At 41.7% G+C, this 22,489-nt stretch overlaps 1 pseudogene; it reads right to left on the bottom strand.

The window, feature by feature from the left end:
- Positions 1-223: 223 nt before the first annotated feature.
- On the bottom strand, positions 224-21,737 carry LOC143601021 (laccase-15-like; annotated as a pseudogene).
- Positions 21,738-22,489: the final 752 nt, after the last annotated feature.

Below are 22,489 nucleotides of genomic sequence, written 5' to 3'. Positions count from 1 at the left end.
AAAAACATATTATTGTTTATCATTTTTTAAAAAACGTTTTAATTTGTTAATAACTTTTTAAAGTAGTTGTGAATGATGAAAAGATAAAATGTAATAATAAATGTATAAAAGTTTTATTTAATTGAAAACGAGAGATAAAAATTGTTGATTTTAGTGTAATTATATGTATTGAGATGAAAGATGAACCATGAATGTGAATGCTGCTATATTACTTGAACAAAAACTATAATACGATCGTTATGACAATGTTAGACACGGCCCTGTAATCTCGTGATAATGTTTCGTTATTAGCTAAAAACCTAATTAAATTTTACTAAAAATAAAACAAAATAATAGTAAACCAAAATTGGTGTTTAATGAAAATCTTCTGAAACAAAGAGTTCTCATACCAATGAATGGTGATATTATATCTCCCATTGTTATGCACCTTGACGTAAATAGTCTCTTCTTTACGGACATACAAAGTTGGTCCAGGAAATTGCCCGTTTACAGTTAAAATATTTTTGGTTTCACAAAGACGAGTGTATGATGCTTCCTTCACCTACACAATCAGAAAAACCGAATGTAACAACATTTAAAGAAACACGCAAAAGAATGAAAACTTATGTAGCATTTCAAAATAATTAATTTACTTACAAAAAACTCATGGTGTCGAAGCAATGTTTCGCAAAATAAAAATTTCACTAATGCGAAAAAGATTAACAACGCGATCTTGCTACACGACATGTTGTAATGGAAGGTGATGTCCCACACGGTTTCTCTAGTCGAAATCACATGAATTTATAGTTTTATACACAACTGTTTGAGGTGATAAATTCTAAAAAGTAATGTGTATATGATAATATATTCTTACTCTTTTATTTTTGACTTATTATGGTTGACAAAAACCAATTAATGTAGCGTTGAAACTAATATTCATTCGGATAATATGATAACAATATGAAGAATATGATAACAATACGAAGAATGTCAGAAAACACGGTTTTATGTCATATTGTAAAGTCGTATCTCGTATTTAATGCATACTTGATGGATATGAAGTATGCCCGTTAGTTTTTTTAAAAATTACCCTTCAAATTCCACGTATATTTCTTACTATTAGTTTTTATATAATTTCAACCGAAGTAGTAAGAAGTATAAAAAAATAAAAAGGTGGTGAGTTATTAGTTTAATATTATTTATTAGTTTAATATTAGATTAATCTATTGCCCGACAAAATAAATAAGAATAAAAGAAAATGATTAAGGTGTGTTCGGGTAAACAGGTATGAATTGTAATTGGGCAGGGTATCACCCGTATATAAAAAAAAAAAAATTCTAACTCGATTCTATACTAGACCGGTAATTTCTTAAAAAAAAAAAACCCTAACTCGATTTTGTATGTAACTACCGTTCCCGAATATTTAAGATTTACCCGTTGGTTTCTAGTTTGATTACCATCTGTATCAATCAATGACAAAGGAGAATTGCTTCTCAACAAGAGTAATTAATCACCTTAGAAAATCTTCTATGTATACCATTGTATATGGTTGAACCTTTGAACTTTGACTTAGACCAACCGGATCCAATAAAATAAATTAAAATAAATTCTGAAAAGTGTTTATAATGTATCGTACAAAATTTATGAATTTAGACAGAATTACTTTTATTTAAGTTGAGAAATTAGAGTAGTAACAAAATAAGTATTACAAATGAAAAAGTCATCTGAAACATTGGTGTAATTTTTGTTGTTGTTATTTTTATAGTGTATTTATATCCCATTCACACTTAACAAACGTGGGTTTATATATTTAGCTTGAATTAAGGATAAACGGAAGAGGTAATCGAAAAATGAACTTTATAACTAATAAAATAAAATTGATGAAAATAAAAAGTACATAAAAAATGTTTAAAAGTGAAATAAGTTTCACTTTCCAAAAGTATATGAAAAAATAAAAATCAAAATATTATGCTTTGAATTTAGCATTTCTTAAAGTGTATTGCAAAAAACGTATCTGAAAAGCAATGTTTTGAAACCCGAACAGCCAACCCTACCGGTTAAACTTATTGAACCACTCTCCATTTAAACATGTTGGTATATTATCGACAGAACCAATGGCCTACCTTCGAAAAGTTAATTTTGCAATACATACTGCTTTTAACAATTAGCTACATAAATATTTAAATTGAAAAAGACCTGGATTTGTCTAAACCATCGGTGAAGTTTGAAAGACTACGACTCATCTGCGTGAACGCCAATGGTTCGAGTCAGCTTATCTCCAACTCATGAACTTAGTTGATACGGGCATGTGGTGTGCAAATTTAACAAGATGTTAAATTGCGTGAGCAAAATATTACCAATAACTTGTGATGAAATTGAGAATGCGCTAGCTGTCAGTACGTTGTATAGCTAATTTTCACTTGTGACCTAAAATGTTTGTTTGCAAGGTGAGCACATGATGATTTTTTTTTCTAACGAAGACACAGATAACAGATTAAATGCGGTTTTTACAAACCTCGATTGGCTCCAAACATCATAACTTTTTGGAGTTTTCTGCCCTTTCCTCCAAATGTCGATTGGCTTGTGTTACGAATAATACAAGTAACCCTTTGGGCTAAAATTGCATCTCACTTGATTATGTACTTGAAGTTTTATTTGCGTAAAAACAAGAAAGACCCAACAAGACGAGGACGTTGGCAATTTTCCTTCATCAGGCCTTTTGTATATGATGTCACTTGGAAGCTCATCGTATTAATGTTTCAAAAATTTATTTGAACTTGTGTTATTTTGACGTTTCAGACTATATGTTGTCGTTTACATCTGATTTTGTCTGCTTAGTTTATTTGAGATCGATGTTTATATGTTTATATATATATGATTTCGTTTGCTTAGTGCTTACTGTTTAGATCAAATATGAATGACTTTTATTGTGCGATCTATGAAGAGAAAATTACGCAATAGTTGTCACTCCAGTGAATGGTGATATTATATTTGCCATTGGTATAAATACTTGCCTTAGTCTATGAAATCATGTACCAATTACGCAAATGCAAACAAAATCAGCACCGCGGCATGTGAACAGGCGGTGGAAGCATACTTTCTTCAATCCTTTTGCCATTCTTAACGATGAACACTGTATTCATCCCCATGTTGTATGACGTTCGAGATGACAATGCATGAACCCTACACCTATTTAACATCATTGACAAAATGACCAGACATTATTGTTAAGAAAATAAATAATATAAATGAGGTTGGTACTTGTTTTAGGGAACATGACTAAAATGTCCATTTTGACCATCATAATTTTCAAAATGCCCATTCAAATCTCACCGTTTTTATTATGTCCGGCTCAAAACCAATCGAATCGTCTAGTTATTCTACTCCAATGACCGAACACCACATGTCAAAAATGTTTCCTGTTGGCCACCTCCTTTTTTGACCGCCCGACAAAAATGTTCCTGGCGCCGGGTGGGTTTTTCTAGGAGTTGGCTGCATGCGGTTTTTTCTAGGTGGTCACTAGATTTTATAAATCCATGTGGCTACTAGATTAATCTAAGCGCTGCTTGGTTTTCAAATTCAATTCCTCTAAGATTTTTTTTATATTATAAAAAATCTGATGCTATATGAAAATTACGTATATAAAAAAAAATAACCAAACAATTTTCATAACTTACATTGTAAGAACATTTAATAATAAGGATTTTTTTTAATAATATCATATTTTATGAAAAAAAAAAATTCAAATATAATATTATAAACAATTTTATGGGGAAAAAATTGTAAAGGATTTGAATTTTAAAACCAGGCGGCGCCTAGATTAATCTAGTAACCGCAATAATTTATAAAATCTAGTAGCTGCCTAGAAAAAAACCGCCCGACGCTTAGTAAATTCTAACCAGTGGCGCCGGTAACATTTTCGTCCAGGGGTTAGAAAAAAGGAGGCCAACTGGAAACATTCTTGACATGTGGCGCTCGGTCACCGGGGAAAAATAACTAGACGACCCGATTGGTTTTGGGCTGGACATAATGGAACTAGTGGGATTTGAATGAACATTTTGGTTATTTTCCCTTTGTTTTATCTAATATAAATGCATTATGAACTATGAAGTATATATGCTACCCGGATTAGAAGCCTTGAACCTTATTGCCACCCATCCATTGATCGGAACAATGACCGTGTTCCTGAGTGGCGGGTCTACAAGGTTATACTTCAAGGGATCTTTCTTTTCGTTATAGTTACCGAATCCATATCCGACGATATAAAAGTTAAATCCATGTAAATGCATAGGATGATCAAGTCCTGCAACTGAAGAAACACTAGGTTAACCCTGGGTAGATTATAGATAATCTGGGGTTTAAGTAATGTTTCCCACGAGGATGAGGTCCAGCAGAGAAGGTTGTTCTTCAGGGGACCTGCAAAACAGACACCGTAAGCTCGTCACAGAGAAGGGGGGGGGGTTCCTCCTTGTGACCACCCTCCGGCGTGAGAATCAGACTAGATTGCTCTGAATATAAGTGTATATTAAGAGATTGCTAGATAAGATTGAGATATCAGATGATGTCCTTACCATTCCAAGGTGTTGGAGTATTTATAGCCGAAGGTAGGTTTCCAAGAAGGTACAGCCGGCTGAATAGTATTCCTGTTCTACCAACAGTGGGCTACGCACAGGCCATGCTGGTTGGTGGATAGGCTACGGCCAACAGTAATTGTCGGCTGTATACTGTTCCTTTACTGCCGGCTACGCACTGTTCCACCAACTGTAGGCTGCGCACGTCCCATCGTAAGGGTTGGTGAGCAGGCAGCGGCTAATAGTGACAAAACAGTACTAGAGGATGCTCCTCCTCGTATTGTTGTCGGTGAGCTGTCACCCTGTGATTGGTTCATGGGCTGCTCTGGTCAAATTGTCTGTTCCGCCCATACCTTAGTAGGTATAGTACGAAAGACCTTCCAGAAGCATACGGACTGGCTCATTTAGGCGGGAGTATTCCCGCCTTGCTCATTCCTTCATGTGACTACTGAAGTAGCGAATGCCTTGTGCGTGTAGCCTTGCTGTTAGTGCGGGTAGCCTTCCCTGATGGCTTGTATCCGCAGCTGTGGGAACAGGCGGGGTACTTCGCCATTGGGAGGCTTTCCCTGCGGGTACAGCTGGCGTACTGCGCGTAAGGTTCTCTGAGCATGGTGGGTCCTGCTGGAGCAGTTGGTCATTGCGCAGACGTCCCTATTCAAGGTGAGTCTTGCGGGTCCAACTGGGCTCTGCTGGGACCTACCTCTTCAAGTCCCCCCAGTCCAATGTTCTTCTCATGAATTATTAATAAGTGAGGTGAGCTTTTGGACTTAGCAAGGGGTTTTTTGAAAATGGTTTAGTTTTTAGGTTTTCCGTGGTGATTCTTCCCGCGGTTTTCATGATGTCACGCAGAAATTCCCGACTTTTCTGCTTGATCTTTGGGTGTGAAGCGGGTAGGTTTGTAACCTCCTTGTACGTCAGGAGCGTTGAGTCCCACTTGTGGATTCTCCGTGGGGTTTTGGTAGTTTTCAACATACTGATTAATTATGCTAAAACCACCAATCCCATTATGGAGTTTCGAACAATATAGTTCTCGACGTTCCCGTAATGCGGGGATGTTATTCCCGTTTCCGCCAGCATGGCCCAGAAGATCCTTCTTGGTTTGAATTCCCTGCAGAGTGCTAAGTATGTGAAGGGTTTTGCCTTGACACTGTACTTTCACTTGTCTTACGGTTACTTTACTTCCAAGGTATTCCTGGCGTCAATTCCCTGCAGGTTCTAAGTATGTGAAGGGTTTTGCCTTAACACTGTACCCGCATCCGTCTTACGGTTAGTTGGTTGCCGAGGAATTCTTGGCTTCAATTCCTTGCAGTTGCTAAGTATGTGAAGGGTTTTGCCTTAACACTGTACCCGCACCTGTCTTACAGTTACTTGGTTGCCAAGGTAAGGGGTATTTTCCCGCTTACTTTTGAATCTTTTTGAATTTTGAATTTTGAAATTCGAAGAGTTGGTGGAAGGATAAGAACAGTCCAAACCTCTGACACGTCGTGCGACGGTTTCTTCTGACTGTGTCAGGACGTGCAGGAAGTTATGGTGACGTGACAGTACATGGTCATTCCAGACGCTTTTTCTTGCGCGTGGGCGCGATTTTTCGGGCGCGTGGCCGCGAAATTAATGGTATGCGTCCTGTCAACAGCTGTTGCCAGCTTGCTTTTTGCCACGTGTCATATTTTCATTGCACCTTCGTTTTCTCTCTCTTCCGCATTAATTTCATCGCATTAATTGCGATTAGTATATAAAGAGGGAGAGGGTTCTTTGTAATCCACACTTTCACTCTTCTCTTCATCTTCTTTGCGATTTCCGGCGAATACTCACCTTTTCAGGCAAGCATTCTCCCGAAATCGTTTTCTTTTTCTTTTACAAGATGTCTCGTGATCTCGAATCTACAGCTGATGACCATAGTACTGCTGGCGAGTGCCAGTGTGCTCTGCCTGGCGATCTGTATCGGTACGTCGTCAGGAAGTTCATGCTCGAGTCTCTCGAGCCTGAGTTTCCTGAACCCCATCAGACGGTGTACGATGCCCCCAGAGGCAAGATCGGGGTTTATGCTGCATTCTTTGTTTATGGGAATCTTAGGTTCCCATTGACAAAGTTTGTTTACCGTGTCCTTGAGAGGCACGGTGTTCATTTGACCGAGTTGCACCCCATGGCGATCGCCAAGATTCGCCACTTCGAGTGGGTGTGCCGGATTTTGGGCATTGAGCCCTATGTTGACCGCCTGATGACCTTCTACACTTGGAGGTGCATCCAGGGGTAGTACACGTTGATAACCCGGATCAAGGGTTTGAAGATCTGCGCAACCGAGCGCAGTCTTCGCGCGTGGAAGCGGGAGTTCTTCTTCATATCCACTCGCGCCATCCCCATTGCCATGAAATTCAAGAACGGGAAAGCACTTCCCAGCCTTCACGCCTCCAACTACGAGGAGGCGGAATGGTTTTCGAAGATATCCCGGGTCCAATCTCCGGTTTACCGGTTTGCGGAGTCCGGGATGGTGATGTTGGGGATGAGCCGGGTGTGGAAGGAGGCGGATGCGCGAAAGATTCCGATCGTCCTCGAATACGGTTCGAACTCTGTTCCTTACGGTATGCTTCGTTTCTTTTTTGTTGATTTAGAATCTCTTCTAACTTTTTTTTCTTTTTTTTTTTCCTGTTTATTTCAGAGGGGAACGACTTGCAGTCGCTCCTGAACCCGCGGGAGGCTGACGGTCCCGCTCGGATGGGTACTCGCGCTCTAGACGAGAACGAGTTGCCCATCCTAGAACAAACGGCGGATCGGTTCGTGGAGGTCTATCCGCAAGGCCATGAGATCCTTAGCGCCCGTCGGCCAGGTAAGGCGCTATTCGACCCTCGACCCCTCAATGTTGAAACCTCTGCTGGAATTCCTCTAATCGTTTGTTCTGATGAGGAATCCGCAGATGGTCCTCCGTTGGTGCGGAAGAAGAAGGCTGCCGGCGGGAAGGGGAAGGAGAAGGTGGCCTCCACTGCCGATCCGGCGCCTCGGTCTGATTCGGAGACCGAGAGCGAAGAGGTGGCGGGGAATCACGGTGGTGATAAGACCACCGCTCCGGAGGCTGCGACTGTCACCTCCGGAGAGCCCAAGAAGACGACGGTAACCGGCGGAAAGAGGCCGGCTCCATCGGGTTCGTCCCCGCCTCTCCAAACCTTTAGGCTCAAGAAAACCCGTAAGTACAAACTTCTTGTCTTAACTTCATAGCTTAATATCATTTAACACTTATCTTCTTTACGCAGGCGTGGATGTTGACGCATTCTAGGGTGGAGCGCAGAGGAGTACCTCTCCGCCAATGACGGTAGGCTTGGTCAGCCTACCTGAGGCGTCGACCCAGGCGCCTGCGCCTGCTTCCGCTGGTTCAGTTGCTCACTCCTTTGAGCCGACTGTTCCAGCTGAGATGACGTCACCGCCGGCTGTGAGTGCGATTTTTACAGCATCCTTCACCGAGCCGGCGGTTACTATTGCTGCGTATTCCGCAGCGTCCACCGCGTGGCCCGCCACCATGCCTCCTCCGTCATCGGCAACGACGGCCGATCCTTCAGGTATGCATGGGGCGTATCGCCAAACTCTGCCACCTTCCCATCTGCCTGACCTCTTGGATGGATTTCCCTTGGGTTCAGGTGATGGGTTCGGCGGCTATCGGCATGTTATTGACCCTACAGGTGCGTAGGGTTCTTTTGGCCTATTTTATATTTGTCAATCATCTTTTCCTAACTGCTCTTTGTTTTTTGCAGTGTCGGATTCCAATGAAGTGTATGTTCCACGATGGAACATTCGCCGAGGAACAACCCTTCGCACACCTGTGGAGTGCGTGGAGTGGGCTCGTCACGCTGCTCCCAGTGGTGCGTTGGGGGAAGCCATGGCTAGCTACCAGGAGGGTAGGCTAAGCAATGAGCTTCGGGTTCTCCTTGCCCGGATGCAGCCGCGCGTCGAGCTGCTTTGTCGTGAAAACGACAAGTTAAAAGCAGCTCGCCTTCAGGAAGTAGCTCAGGCGCGGGCTGTCCGGGAGGAGAATAGGAGGCTTTCCGCCGCGGCGGCGGAGAAGGAGAAGGCGTTCAAGGCCCTTGAAGTCGAGGTTCAGGCCCGTCTCGAGGCTCGCTCCAAGGCTGCCCAAGCTGTTAATGAATAGCTTCGGCTGGCTAAGGAGACTGCTAGGAACGCGACTGAAAGGGCCACCAAGGCTGAAGCTGTTGCTGAGCCTCTACGCCTGGAGAATGAAGAGCTTAAAGCCAAATTAGAGGCTCTCCAGCAGGCTCATGATGCCTTGGCGATGGAGGACGCTAAGAAGCTTCAAGAAATACTGGACCAGAGGGGGGTGCTTGACCATACCGAGCGTAAGCTAAAGGGCGTCGAAGAGGCTGCGGCTAAAGATGTGTTGCTTGCCAACCTTAACAATAGTGAAGCCGAACGCGCCCGTAACGAAGCTCAAGCTGCCCTCCAAGAAGCTCTGGTTGCCAAGGAATGGCTTCTTCGAGAAGCGTTGTCTCAGGTATCTTTAGCTTTATGTCTTCACGCTTTTCTTTGTAAATAGAAAAGGTTCTGATACTTGTATTTTTTCTTTGTAGGTTGTGCATCGGGTCTTCTCAGAGACGTCTTATGACGATGCTATGAGCGCAGCCCTCAACGCTTCTCATGAGGATGGGGAAAAGGCCGGCTTCCTGCTTGGTCTAGGGTTCGTTGAGAAAGGCATCCCGCCTTCCAACTTCCCTTTGTACGATGTGGATACTGAAGCTATTTACGACCAAGCAGTGAACCAGTATGCTGCCTTCCCGCATCCTGTGGTGGAGAAGGTGAACGAAGTCGCTGCTGCTGATGATGGGCTAGCTATTCTTAAAGCCTTCCTTGAACCACCACGCTCTACTGATGGAGCGGGTCCAAGTGGAAGTGGTCCTGAAGCCTGATTCTGAAGATCCCTTTCCACCATTAGCGTAGATTTTTGCTTTTGTATAGCTATCTTTGTAATATTTGAATTTAATGAAATAAAGATTGCGTTTGTTCTTTGCCTTGTTTATTTTACGCATGCTTTGATCTAACTTAGTAATTTCTTTAGTACTTAGATAAGTTAACTTTTTAACGTGGTAAATTATAAGTTTGTTTCGCTTCCTCTTTCATGATTGTGCGGGTATGACCGTCACTTACACTTAGTAGGATGGCTTCACTTTACTTATATCTGACCTGCGTGGAAGTTTTCCTCATCTTTTCCTTTGAAATTTTCTAAGTGTTCAGAATAATTTAACCTTTGAACGTGGTAGATGATAGGTTGAAGTTTTGCTTCCTTGTTCGTGATTGTGCGGGTAAGACCGTCACTTGCACTTACAAGGATGGCTAAACTTTACTTACATCTGACCTGCGTGTAGGTTTTCCTTATTTTTATCGTTGTGTTTATGCGGGTTTTGCCGCCTTCCACACGTAACGACTTACTTCTTCCCCCATTTATGCGGTGAATACCGGCACCAGTGTGGGAAGTTCATAAGTATAAAGGTAAGGCTATCAACACATTGTGAAAGGAGAATCATTTCCATTAGAAGTGGCTCTAGGCCTTTTCTTTACAAGTTTGGAATTGATCTACATATAACATTTGCGTAATTGAGCTCCATTCCATGTTCTTGGGATGGGAGTGCCATCGAGCCTTTCGAGCCGGTATGCGCCCTTTCCCAGGACTTCTTTGATAATGTATGGCCCTTCCCAGACCGGGGCCAGCTTTCCTGGGCGTTCTTGGTTCGAAGCCTCGTTGTTACGCAGTATGTAGTCTCCTACATTGAAGTTGCAGAGTTTTACCCGCGTGTTGTAGTACTTTTGCATTTGTCGCTTGTAGTTCTCTTCACGCACTGCGGCTAAGTCTCTGCGTTCCTCGGTTAGCAAAAGGTCTAACCGTCTTTCCGCATCATTGTCTTCTGGCTGAATCAAGACCCTTGGTGAGGGTAAACCAATTTCGACCGGGACCATGGCTTCAGTGCCATAAGTGAGACTGAACGGGGTTTCTCCCGTACTGGCCTTCTTCAGCGTTCTGTTTGCCCAAAGGACGTGCGGAAGCTCGTCCACCCAGCCGGATCTGTGTTCCAAGAGTCTTTTCTTTATGCCTTCGACGATGCTCTTATTTGCTCTTTCCACCTCACCATTACCTTGCGGGTGTGCCACTGAGGTAAAGGTGTGGGTGATTTGAAGTTCTTTCAGCCACTGTTGTAGCTTCTTGTCAGCAAAGTTGGTGCCGTTATCGCTCACCAAATTCTGTGGAAGTCCAAAACGACAAATAATAAATTCCCAAATAAATTTTTTGATATGTTTCGCGGTTGTTTGGGCTAAAGGTTTTGCTTCTATCCACTTGGTGAAGTAGTCGATGGCTACCACTAGGAACTGAACATTTCCTGCTGCTGTAGGAAATGGGCCTGTCACATCGATGGCCCACTTTTGAAATGGCCATGAAGAAGTGACTGGAAAAAGTTCATTCTTCGGGCGGTGCGTGTTGGGTGCGTAAAGCTGGCAAGACCTGCATTTTCTGATGTATGCCAGTGCATCCGTATGCATCCCCGGCCAAAAGTATCCCGCGTTGTTTAGCTTAGCTACAACAGCGCGGGGACCTGCGTGTACTCCACAGATGCCTTCGTGTACTTCCCTTAGGAGGTAGTCAGCATCTTGGTTGTCCACGCATCTTAAGAGTGGGCCAAGAAAGTTACGTCTGTAAAGGATGTCATCGATGAGTTGATAATTCAGTGCTTTACAGCGTAGTTTTCTTGCCTGTGTTTTGGATTCTGGTAGTGTACCTGCCGCAAGGTATTTTATTATTGGTGTCATCCACGTTTCCGTGCCGGTTTGGATGACACAAATTTCCTTGTGCGGGACCGAAGGTGTCTCGAGGAGTTCAATGCGGATATCCTTTCCTAAGTGGGTGAAGGCTAATGATGCAAGCTTGCTTAACGCATCCGCAGATTTGTTTTCACTTCGCTTGACGTGTATGACTTTGCAGTCGTTGAAATCGCGCATAAGGGATTTTGCTTGTGCGAGGTACAGGGCCATTGTGTCGTTCACGGCCGTGTACGTCCCGTTGATTTGATTGGCTACTAACATGGAATCCACGTGGGCTTCCAAGTTTTTCACTCCCATCTTACGCGCTATTCTCAGCCCAGCCAAGAATGCCTCATACTCGGCTTCGTTATTCGTACTTGGAAAATCCAGTCGAATAGCGTAAGTGTATTCTTGGCCCGCTGGGTTGGTTAGTTTCAGCCCTGCGCCTGAACCCTCGTTACTGGCTGCTCCATCAGTGTAGAGTCGCCAGACATCATTGATGTCTTGTGCTGGAGAGGGTTGAGCCTCTTCCTGGCACTCTTTTTCCCGCGATACAGGCACTTCTGCAATAAAGTCGGCCAGAACCTGGCCTTTTATGGCTGGTCTTGGCTTATACTTTATCGCGTATTCCCCCAACTCAATTGCCCATTTGGCTAGGCGTCCCGATAACTCGGGTTTGCCTAGAACGTTTGCAAGTTTGAAGTTGGAGAGAATGGCGATTGGGTGACCCTGGAAATATCGTCTTAGCCTGCGTGAAGCGTGTATAAGTGCTAAGATTAATTTTTCGAGGGTAGAGTACCGGGTTTCTACGTCTGTTAGGATACGGCTGACATAATAGATCGGCATCTGGATGCCTTTTCGTTCTACTAGCAGGACTGCCCCGGTTGCTCTATCAGTTGCGGAAAGGTGTAGGATTAACTCCTCTCCCGCTTTTGGTGCTGTCAGCGTTGGGAGTTCGATCAAGCGTGACCGAATCTCCTGAAAAGCTGCTTCCGCTTCTGGTGTCCAGCGGAAGTGCGTTTTCTTTAAACAGTTTCTCAATGTTGACACGAAGGGAAACAACTTATCCGCGTGGTTTGCCAAAAAGCGATTAAGTGCCACTAGTCGTCCATTCAGTGTCTGAGCCTGTTTGATGGTAGTAGGTGATTCCATTTTGATAATGGCTTCGACCTTTTCAGGGTTCGCTCTGAAGCCATCTTTAGTGACGATGACCCCCAAGAACTTCCCTTCTTCCATTCCAAAGGCACACTTGCTCGGGTTGAGCTTCATGTTTATCTTCCTGAGCGTGTTGAAAGTTTCTTCGATGTCTTTCAACATCGCTTCTGGGTCAGGGCTTTTGATGACCAAGTCATCCATGTAGACCTCCAAGTTCCTCCCAATTTGGGCATGAAACTGGCTGTCCATCAGGCGTTGGTATGTGGACCCGGCATTCTTAAGTCCGAATGGCATCATTTGGTAACAAAATGTGCCATCGGGCGTCCGAAAAGCGGTTTTGTCCTGATCATCAACGGCCATGTGGATTTGATGGTACCCCTTATACGCGTCCAGGAAGCATTTAAGGCGGAATGGTGCCAACGAGTCCACCTTAAGATCAATTTCAGGTAACGGATAACAATCTTTGGGGCATGCTTTGTTCAAGTCTTTGAAATCTATGCACATGCGCCATTGTTTGTTATTCTTCGGTACCATAACGGGATTTGCAACCCAAGTTTGATATCTACTAACGCGTACGATGCCTGCGTCAAGGAGTTCCTTGACTTGGGTTCTACACGCGTTAGTTTGTTCTGGCCCCATTACTCTGCGCTTTTGTACGATCGGCGTAACAGCCGGATCGCATTTGAGCTTATGCTCTGCCTTACTTCGGGGTACACCAGTCATGTCAGCTGGTGTCCACACGAAGATGTCAGCGTTCTTTTGTAATAAGCGCTTGAGTAAGGTGCGTGTGGGATCAACAATTGTTGGGCCAATGGTGACGGCCTGGTCAGGGTACTTGCCGTTGAAGGCCCATCTTTCTGGTTCGGTGATGGTTGGTTTAGCCATCTTTGGTTTGGGTTTAGATGAGACAGATGCGATGCATACCTGGGGAATGCCGGTGATCATCGCTACACCCTCAGCTGTTGGCCATCCCATCATGCCGTGGACTGAGGATACCACGGCGTTGAACCTTGCCATCCCGTCTCTCCCGAAGAGGATGTCGTATGTATGGTGTGGCTTCCTCATCACGACGAAGTCCACATCTTCTGTGCGGGAGTGTTTCCCATCCGTAAGAGTGACGAGGAAAGATAGGATACCCAGGGGGGTGTTTGTGCTGCCATCAAACCCTTCCATCGAGGCGCAGATCGTTTCCAGGCGTTCCTTGTCTTCGTCGTCTAGCTTGTCAAAGAACTGCCTGTACATCACCGTTGACGAGGCGCCGTTGTCAGCAAGAGTGTGGGAAGTGATGTAGTGCCCCAGCTGGCTTTTGATGACGATAGGGCCTTCTTTGCTGGGTCCTCCTGGCACTCGCGGGAAGCGCACCTCAGCTTCCTTCCACGCACACGGTTCTGGCGTTCGCCTTTTTCTTCCTCTGATCTTACCATGAACCATGTTGATGCTGATGTCAACGGGCTTTCGTCCGTTGCCTCGGTACCGGTTGTCGTTTCTTCCTCCCTTCTTGATTGATGCCACCAGGTGTGCCAGTCTTCCATCCTTGACGAATGCTTCGATAATATCCTTCAAGGATGTACACTCTTCCGTACTATGACCTTTTGTCCCGTGGAAGTCACAGGATTTACTCTGATCCGCATTAGGTCGCTGCCGGATCATTGGAGCTTTTGGCCACGGTAGCTTTTCAGTGGCAAATATCTCCGTGACGCTTTTGGTGAGTGGCGTCCACCGGTGTTTTTGGCTTGAAGGGTGTGTGTGATTTCTTCCGCCAACAAGAGGGTGAGAGCTGGATGAGGTGTCAAAGTTTACCCTTGACTGCCAGATACCTAGCTTCCTCTTTTTGTTCTGCCGGGCGATCCGAACATTGTTCTCTCTTGTCCTCTGCGTGTAGAGGTGTGTACTCTGGGGAAGATCCCTTCCCAGTTGCTTCTCCGTCTCGGCAAAGCGCTTTGCCGCCGTCATGATGGCATCCCATGTTGATGGCATGCCATCCTTACCCGTTAATGTGCGGATAAGCTCTGGGTATTCGGCGCCTTGGATGAAAGCGGCGCGAACAAGATCTTCACTTATGCTGCCGAGACTTAGCTTTTTGGAGTTGAAGCGGGTGATGAAGTCTAGTAAAGACTCATCCTCCTCTCTCACGCAGTTGAGGATCGTCCACTGTTCTTCAGTATATTTCCTCTGTTGGCTGAAGTGCTGGCTGAACTTGTTCTGAAAGTCCGCCCAGTCATATATGTGGTGGACCGGTAAACGATCGAACCATGCCCTGGCCGTTCCAACCAGAGTCATCTGGAACATATAACACCACGTGGGTTCCGTCCAGTTACTGACGGTTGCCCCCGCAATGAATCTGTTCAAGTGGTCGTCTGGGTCGGATAGACCATCATAAGTGCCAATGTTGGACATTTGTTTGGCACTTCTCGGGGCGATTGCTTCCGCAATGTCCTTTGCGAACTTTGACTTTCCTGCATTTGTAGCAGTTGGCCTAAAGGTTTTGGAGAAGTCACGCGGGTTTCTCTCCGCATTCGTGGGTTTAAAAGCTTCCCCAAAATTCCTTTTCGGCTGGAAGTCCGTTTCCTTACGCTTCCCTTTCGCCTTATGGCGAGGGTTTGCGTCGGTATCGGATTCTTCCCTCTCGTCGTCTGAGTACTCGCACTCGCTGTTCATATTGAGATGTTGGCGAGTACTGCCGAATTCGTCAGCCTGTTGAACTGAACGCAAGCGTTCATCCAATTCAGCTTGGAACTCTCTCTGACGTGCTTCGGCCCATGCCTTCACTTGATCTAGTGTTTGGCGAGGGACCCTCGTTCGTTTTTCCAACTGGGCATCGGTGAACCCCAGTGGAATATTTACTGCACTTGCCCCGGCTTGGGTAGTCGGGGTAGTGTTCGTAAGATTTGTATAACCGCCGGTGTTTCCCCCAGTTGCTGGGGTTGTGGTTACCGGGGTTTCTTGGTCGGTTACTGGCCTTAGGACCGGAGTAACGTTAACCATTTCTTCAGAAATTTTGAAAAAACTAAATTAGTTCAAGCTTTTATGCACGGATGGCGCCAATGAAGAAACACTAGGTTAACCCTGGGTAGATTATAGATAATCTGGGGTTTAAGTAATGTTTCCCACGAGGATGAGGTCCAGCAGAGAAGGTTGTTCTTCAGGGGACCTGCAAAACAGACACCGTAAGCTCGTCACAGAGAATGGGGGGGGGGTTCCTCCTTGTGACCACCCTCCGGCGTGAGAATCAGACTAGATTGCTCTGAATATAAGTGTATATTAAGAGATTGCTAGATAAGATTGAGATATCAGATGATGTCCTTACCATTCCAAGGTGTTGGAGTATTTATAGCCGAAGGTAGGTTTCCCAGAAGGTACAGCCGGCTGAATAGTATTCCTGTTCTACCAACAGTGGGCTACGCACAGGCCATGCTGGTTGGTGGATAGGCTACGGCCAACAGTAATTGTCGGCTGTATACTGTTCCTTTACTGCCGGCTACGCACTGTTCCACCAACTGTAGGCTGCGCACGTCCCATCGTAAGGGTTGGTGAGTAGGCAGCGGCTAATAGTGACAAAACAGTACTAGAGGATGCTCCTACTCGTATTGTTGTCGGTGAGCTGTCACCCTGTGATTGGTTCATGGGCTGCTCTGGTCAAATTGTCTGTTCCGCCCATACCTTAGTAGGTATAGTACGAAAGACCTTCCAGAAGCATACGGACTGGCTCATTTAGGCGGGAGTATTCCCGCCTTGCTCATTCCTTCATGTGACTACTGAAGTAGCGAATGCCTTGTGCGTGTAGCCTTGCTGTTAGTGCGGGTAGCCTTCCCTGATGGCTTGTATCCGCAGCTGCGGGAACAGGCGGGGTACTTCGCCATTGGGAGGCTTTCCCTACGGGTACAGCTGGCGTACTGCGCGTAAGGTTCTCTGAGCATGGTGGGTCCTGCTGGAGCAGTTGGTCATTGCGCAGACGTCCCTATTCAAGGTGAGTCTTGCGGGTCCAACTGGGCTCTGCTGGGACCTACCTCTTCAGCAACCAAACTAGTCCCTTGAAAAACCACTTCCACAATGTTGTTATAGTCTATCACTTTAACTTCTGTTGCCCTCTTAGGCGTCAGTAGAAACGCGGGTAAATTACTGTCGGTAAAGTTGCAATACAACGGTGGAACACGAGGAAATTTCGTGCCAAACACACCATTGATGTGATAATAGTATGCTTTAAGTATGTCGATCGAAGGATGTTCAAAGCTAATGTTGTTCATACTTGCCGCGAGTCTTGTACCATTTGGACCGGCACATGAGTTGTTTTTACATGGGAATGTGTTTATGGAAACGGTTGAGTATATTTTTGTGTCATATGCGCCTAATGAGAATAAGAGCGGACCCATGCTCTTAAAGCTACCAAGGAAGTTAAAAGCGGCGGTGGTGTCATTGTAGTAGGGTAAGGACGGAAGTATAGGATCTCTCATGCTTATAACAGGATCACCACCACTATCGTATTGGACGATTCCGGTGGTGGTGGGGCTATCAAAAGGAAGGGTAGTGGCAGAAGAATATGCTCTGGCTGCCATGTAGTAACGCCCCCCTAGTTGAACTTGGTTTGCTTCAAATATGCAATCAAGCATTTGACCTGGGAAAATTACTACATAGTTTTTGGTCAACTGCTTGGTGTAGCTGCCATCGGCTCCCACAACGGTTAGTGAATGATTTGCAATGGCGAAAAAGAGTATTTCGTTCATTACTGCATTTACCATACGCAAAAGATACCTTTTCCCATGTTCCACATTTAACTTGAAGGTACCTATAAAAATATAATCAACACTATAAATAAATCTTCTAGAAAGTTTTGACTCTTGTGGATAGGGGCGTGCAAGAAACCAAAAAACCAATCCGAAATAAAAACCAAAGGTTTGGTTTTATGTTTTTGTAAAAACCGAACTTATGGTTCGGCTTTTGTTTTGCATGCAATAAAAACCGAAAATATCGAACCGACCTGAATTTCCAGATTTCTTTTTATTTTTTTATGTTAAGTCATTTATAATAATTTAATAAATATATAACTCAAATATTTTTGACCAATATATATAATAGTCACTTATTTATTAATTAAGAAAATTATCTATACTGACATTCACTATTTTCGGCCTAACTTTTTTTTTCGGCATAAAATATTCAAGCTCAAATGAAGAAAACCTAAAAAAACCAAAAAACCGAACCAAAACCAATACGAAAAACCAAAACCGAAACGAAACGGTTTCAAAAATCCAAAATCCAAAGTTTCGGTTTTTAGTTTGGTTTTAGCCCAAAACGCACCGGACCACACTGTGCACACCCCTACTTACGAATGTAAAATTACTAAACTAACCTTGTTTCGAACATGGATAAAAATCACCAGGTTGACCATTGATTGTGTAAGCATCAGAATCTCAAGGGGAACCACCAGAAGCAACAAATTCATGAAGCACTTCCATTACATCTTTTATCCACCATTCACCTGAAGTGAATTCAATCAATCAATCAATCAACCAGAAGTGAATTCAAAACGTATTAATTTGATTAAGGTCAAAACAGATGGATTGACATGTTTACTGTGACACTCGTCATTTTATGTACACCTTTGTGTAATTAAATTGTTTGTGTTTAATGATGTATACATACTAAATATTATGGGCACTTCTTTATAGGGTTGGGGGAAAGGGTAGATCGCGCCACGCTAAGGGTGCACCACAATTGCGCCATGGACTGTGGCTCGAGACCAGTCGCTATGAGCGTGCCACCAAAGTGTTCCCACCTCCGTAGAAAATACTATTGTATAGTTAAACGCTTCACCCGGTTGAATTGGACATTGTGTAATATATTCAGTACCATCAAACCATGGATTTCTAGGTTGCTTTACTCCATGCCTGTGATTAAACTTAATTAAATGTTGTTCAAATACCATGTACACTAAAATTAAAACAACCCAATAAGATAATATTAAGGGAAAATTCCTAAAATGATCCGCTTATTGAAGGAGATTCCAAATATGTCCCTCATAATTCAAGTTTCCAGGTTTGTCCTCTAGCTATCTCGTCGTCGATGACCTGCTAGATTATCGAGATTATGAGTTAATTATCCAGCACTGACACATCGTGGCCTACCCGTTTTAACCACTAATGCGTTGTGACCTACTTGTTTTAACTACTAACGCGTCGTGGCCTACATGTTTTAACTACTAATGCTTCGTGACCTACCTGTTTTAACTACTAACGCGTCGTGGCCTACGTGTTAGTTAAAAAAGGCAGGCCACAGTGCGTTAGTAGTCAAAATAGGTAGGCCACGATGCCTTAGTAGTTAAAACGGGTAGGTTACGACACCTTAGTACTTAAAACGGGTAGGCCACGATGCCTTAGTAGTTAAAACGGGTAGGCCACGACGCGTTACCGTTGGATCGTTGTCTCGATAATCTAATAGGTTGTCGACGACTAGATAGCTTGAGGACAAATCTGGAAACTTGAATTAGGAGGGGCATATTTGGAATCTTTTTCAATAAATAGGCCATTTTAGGAATTTCCCGTAATATTAATAAACAAATCACAATTTCAATACATTATTTTATAATAATAACAATAAATGCAATATAACATTTATATAATAATAATAAAATTAACATATGATGCTATATGATATAATGTAATAACATTGAATAGCAATTAATGAAATAAAATAAAGTTTGAATGGTAATAGGTAATGAAATTGTTAACATTTCATCCACTTTGCTAAAATAATAGTAAACCAAAATCAGTATCTAAAAATTCTGAATTAAAATAGTTATCATACCAGTGAATAGTGATTTTATATTTCCCATTGTTATGTACCTTGACATCAACAGTATCTCCTTTACGAACATACAAAGTTGGTCCTGGAAATTGCTAGTTAACCGATAAAATGCTTTTTGTTTCATAAAGACGTGTGTGTGATGCTTCCTTCACCTACGCCATCGGAAAACGCGTAGGAACAATAACATTAAAAGAAACGGACAATGAATTAAAACTTTAGTTCCATTTTAAAAGAAAAATTACTTACAAAAAACTCATAATGTGGAAGCAATGCTTCACAAGATACAAATTTTGCTAATAAGATATAGATTACCAATATGATGTTACTACAAGGCATATTAAAAGACTAATAATACTTGCTCCACACCATTTCTTTAGTTGAAATTGAAATCATTTGGATTTATATACAACTTTTTGTAAATTTTAGGTGATATAAATGTGAAAATTTAATGTTGATTTTACGATTTACGATAATCATTTTTGGGGTCAGTTACTTAAATTTTCAACTCATGTTTGTGTAGTGGCATTAACCTACTACAACTGAGTGCCTCATCAGCCACACCTAGCGTCAAACACCATTTCAGAGAGGTGGGGCGCCAATGGGGAAAGCACCACTTCAATGGCGGGCGTGAGGGATTGATTGTGGGGCCAGGTTTTTATTCACCAATCAAACTATTTTTTTACAGTTTTTTTATTAAAAAAACATGTTTAAATAATAATTGGGTTGTTAGTTAAATTATTACGCAACATTTTATGATTTAGTAAAAAATAAACGAAAAGAGTGCACCTTTAGCGAAAACCTGATATTTTGTGAAATGTTTAAAATATATACACCATACATAAAAGAAAGTATGTGTGTTTAATAAGTGGGCTACGTGACAAACAAGCTTAAAACAATTAAATAAATTTTAAATACAACATAACATGCCACATTTACATAAAATATAAATGGTTCAATAGCACAACAACTTAACACAATTACTTAAACAACTCACTTAAAAGGTTAATAGATAATGTGATATAACTAACATGATAAAAAAAGGTTACTAAAAATTATGATTCATAAAATTTCTATGGAACTAAGAGGGGGTCTGATAATTTTGTAAATACAAATAAGCATTATAATGATTTTCATATATGATTATATGCAATCATAATATCTACTCTACTGATCAATGGATACAATATATTTAGTGGCTCATAGATGAAGATTAAAAAAGTTCAAATATAAAACATAAAGTAGGGTTTTATATAATTTCTTAGGAATTTATATAAAGCAAGCTACATGTATCTCGTAGTCACGCACATATACTATAATCACAGGTTTGATGAAATATAACATGATAATTTATATAGGAGTGAATCCTGTATTTCATAAGATAAAGACAATTGCGACGTTAATATCTTCGTTGAACATTAGAAACCGAGGAAGATTGAACTAGTTGGTTTGACCATATCCTTCGGAGCTAATTGGACCTCTCTCCGGAGGGCGCAATATTTAATAAAACATCAAAACGAAAGTTGTAAGAATATATAAAAAGTGTGTTTGTTAAGAGTAACTTACGGTTATAGAAATGAGCATTTCTTTTTGGAGTTGGGTGGAAGGGTAGCTCGTGCCACGTTGAGGGTGCGCCACAATTGCACCATGGACCGTGGCTTGAGACCAGTCGCTATGAGCCTGCCCCCAAAGTGTTCCAACCATGGATATGATCTGTAGGTAAACATTTCACCCGGTTGAATTGGTTGAATTGAACCTTGTACGATATATTCAGGACCATCAAATCGTGGATTGTTATATTGCTTTACTCCATGCTTGTGATTTAAAAGTTGATGTATTAACATGTATTTTATACACGAGCACATAGCCTAGTTTGATAATATTCAAATACCTAAAATGCCTTGGTTTTATTCAAACAAATTATAATTTTTCATAATAATGATCACATAATATGCATGCTCTAGGTTCAAATGAAGCAAAAAAAAAAAAAAAAAAGGTTTGGTGATATGCTAAGTTTACTTCTAAACAACATTTTTAACTTCTTATGAAATAAATAATATTAAATCAAAATCAGTAATTAAAATATTATGAGTTAAACGTATTCATCATACCAGTGAAGGGTAATATTGTATTTCCCATTGTTATGCAGCTTGACATAAATAGTATCTCCTTCACGAACATGTAAAGTTGGTCCTGGAAATTGCCCGTTAACCGTTAAGAAGTTTGTGGTTCCGCTAAGGCCAATGTGTGATGCTTCCTTCACCTACACCACATAAAAAAAAACAACGTAGTAATAATAACATCTAATGTAATGGACAAAGAATTAGATCTTTTGTTCGATTTTAAAAGTAAATTACTTACAGAAAACTCATAGTGTGGAATCAATGCTTCACAAAATACAAATGATAAGATAAAGAATACCAATACAATGCTACTACAAGGCATATTAAAAGAGCGACACAATGCCCCACACCATTTCTCAGCTGGTTGAAATCATGTGTATTTATATACAACTTGTGTAAGCTTTAGGCAATATAAATGTTAAACACATGATATAATATTAACTTAAGTTATTAACTAGTGTACAACACTATAACCACCATATATCTCTTTCAGATTGTTTTGCTTTTCTTTCATTGATACATTATTCAAATTCATAAACTTATATTACTTAATGCATTATAATAGAGGGTTTAATAAAAGTTAAATTAAATTAAAAGAGTTTATATGAAACATTCACTAAAAGAAATTAGCGTTTCATGAAGGGTGTTGCTAAACGTACTTCTTTTCTCTCATTTTTACTGGACGTACCTCATCTCTCAAATTTTATATTAATATGATTAAAACCTTTTTTGTTTCATTTTTGTCATTTTGTTATCTTTTAAAAATAATTTTATTTTTTTAAATAACAAAAATCATTTTTCTTATTTAAAATAAATATTTTTTTTATTATTTGAAAAGATATATTTTTTATAGTTGTTTTATTATATTTAAAGAATGTATTTTAAATCATTCTTAGAGATAGTTTACATTTTTTAAAATAAATTTTATTTTTTTATTAATAAATGACAAAAGAAATAGTGTATTTACTTAATAGGTGTACACAATGCCTTAAAAAAAAATAACTGCGCACATTTTGTGAATTGAGAATTAAAAATCTAATGTTATATGATAAAAACATCTTAACATAGAAATAG

Source organism: Bidens hawaiensis, unplaced genomic scaffold (genome assembly GCF_021521415.1).
Source record: "Bidens hawaiensis isolate Kalapana, Puna unplaced genomic scaffold, B.hawaiensis_p1.1 tig00055202_1, whole genome shotgun sequence".
NCBI lineage: Eukaryota > Viridiplantae > Streptophyta > Magnoliopsida > Asterales > Asteraceae > Bidens > Bidens hawaiensis.
Note: the sequence above shows the minus strand (reverse complement) of the source record. Positions and strands in the feature narration are given on the sequence as shown.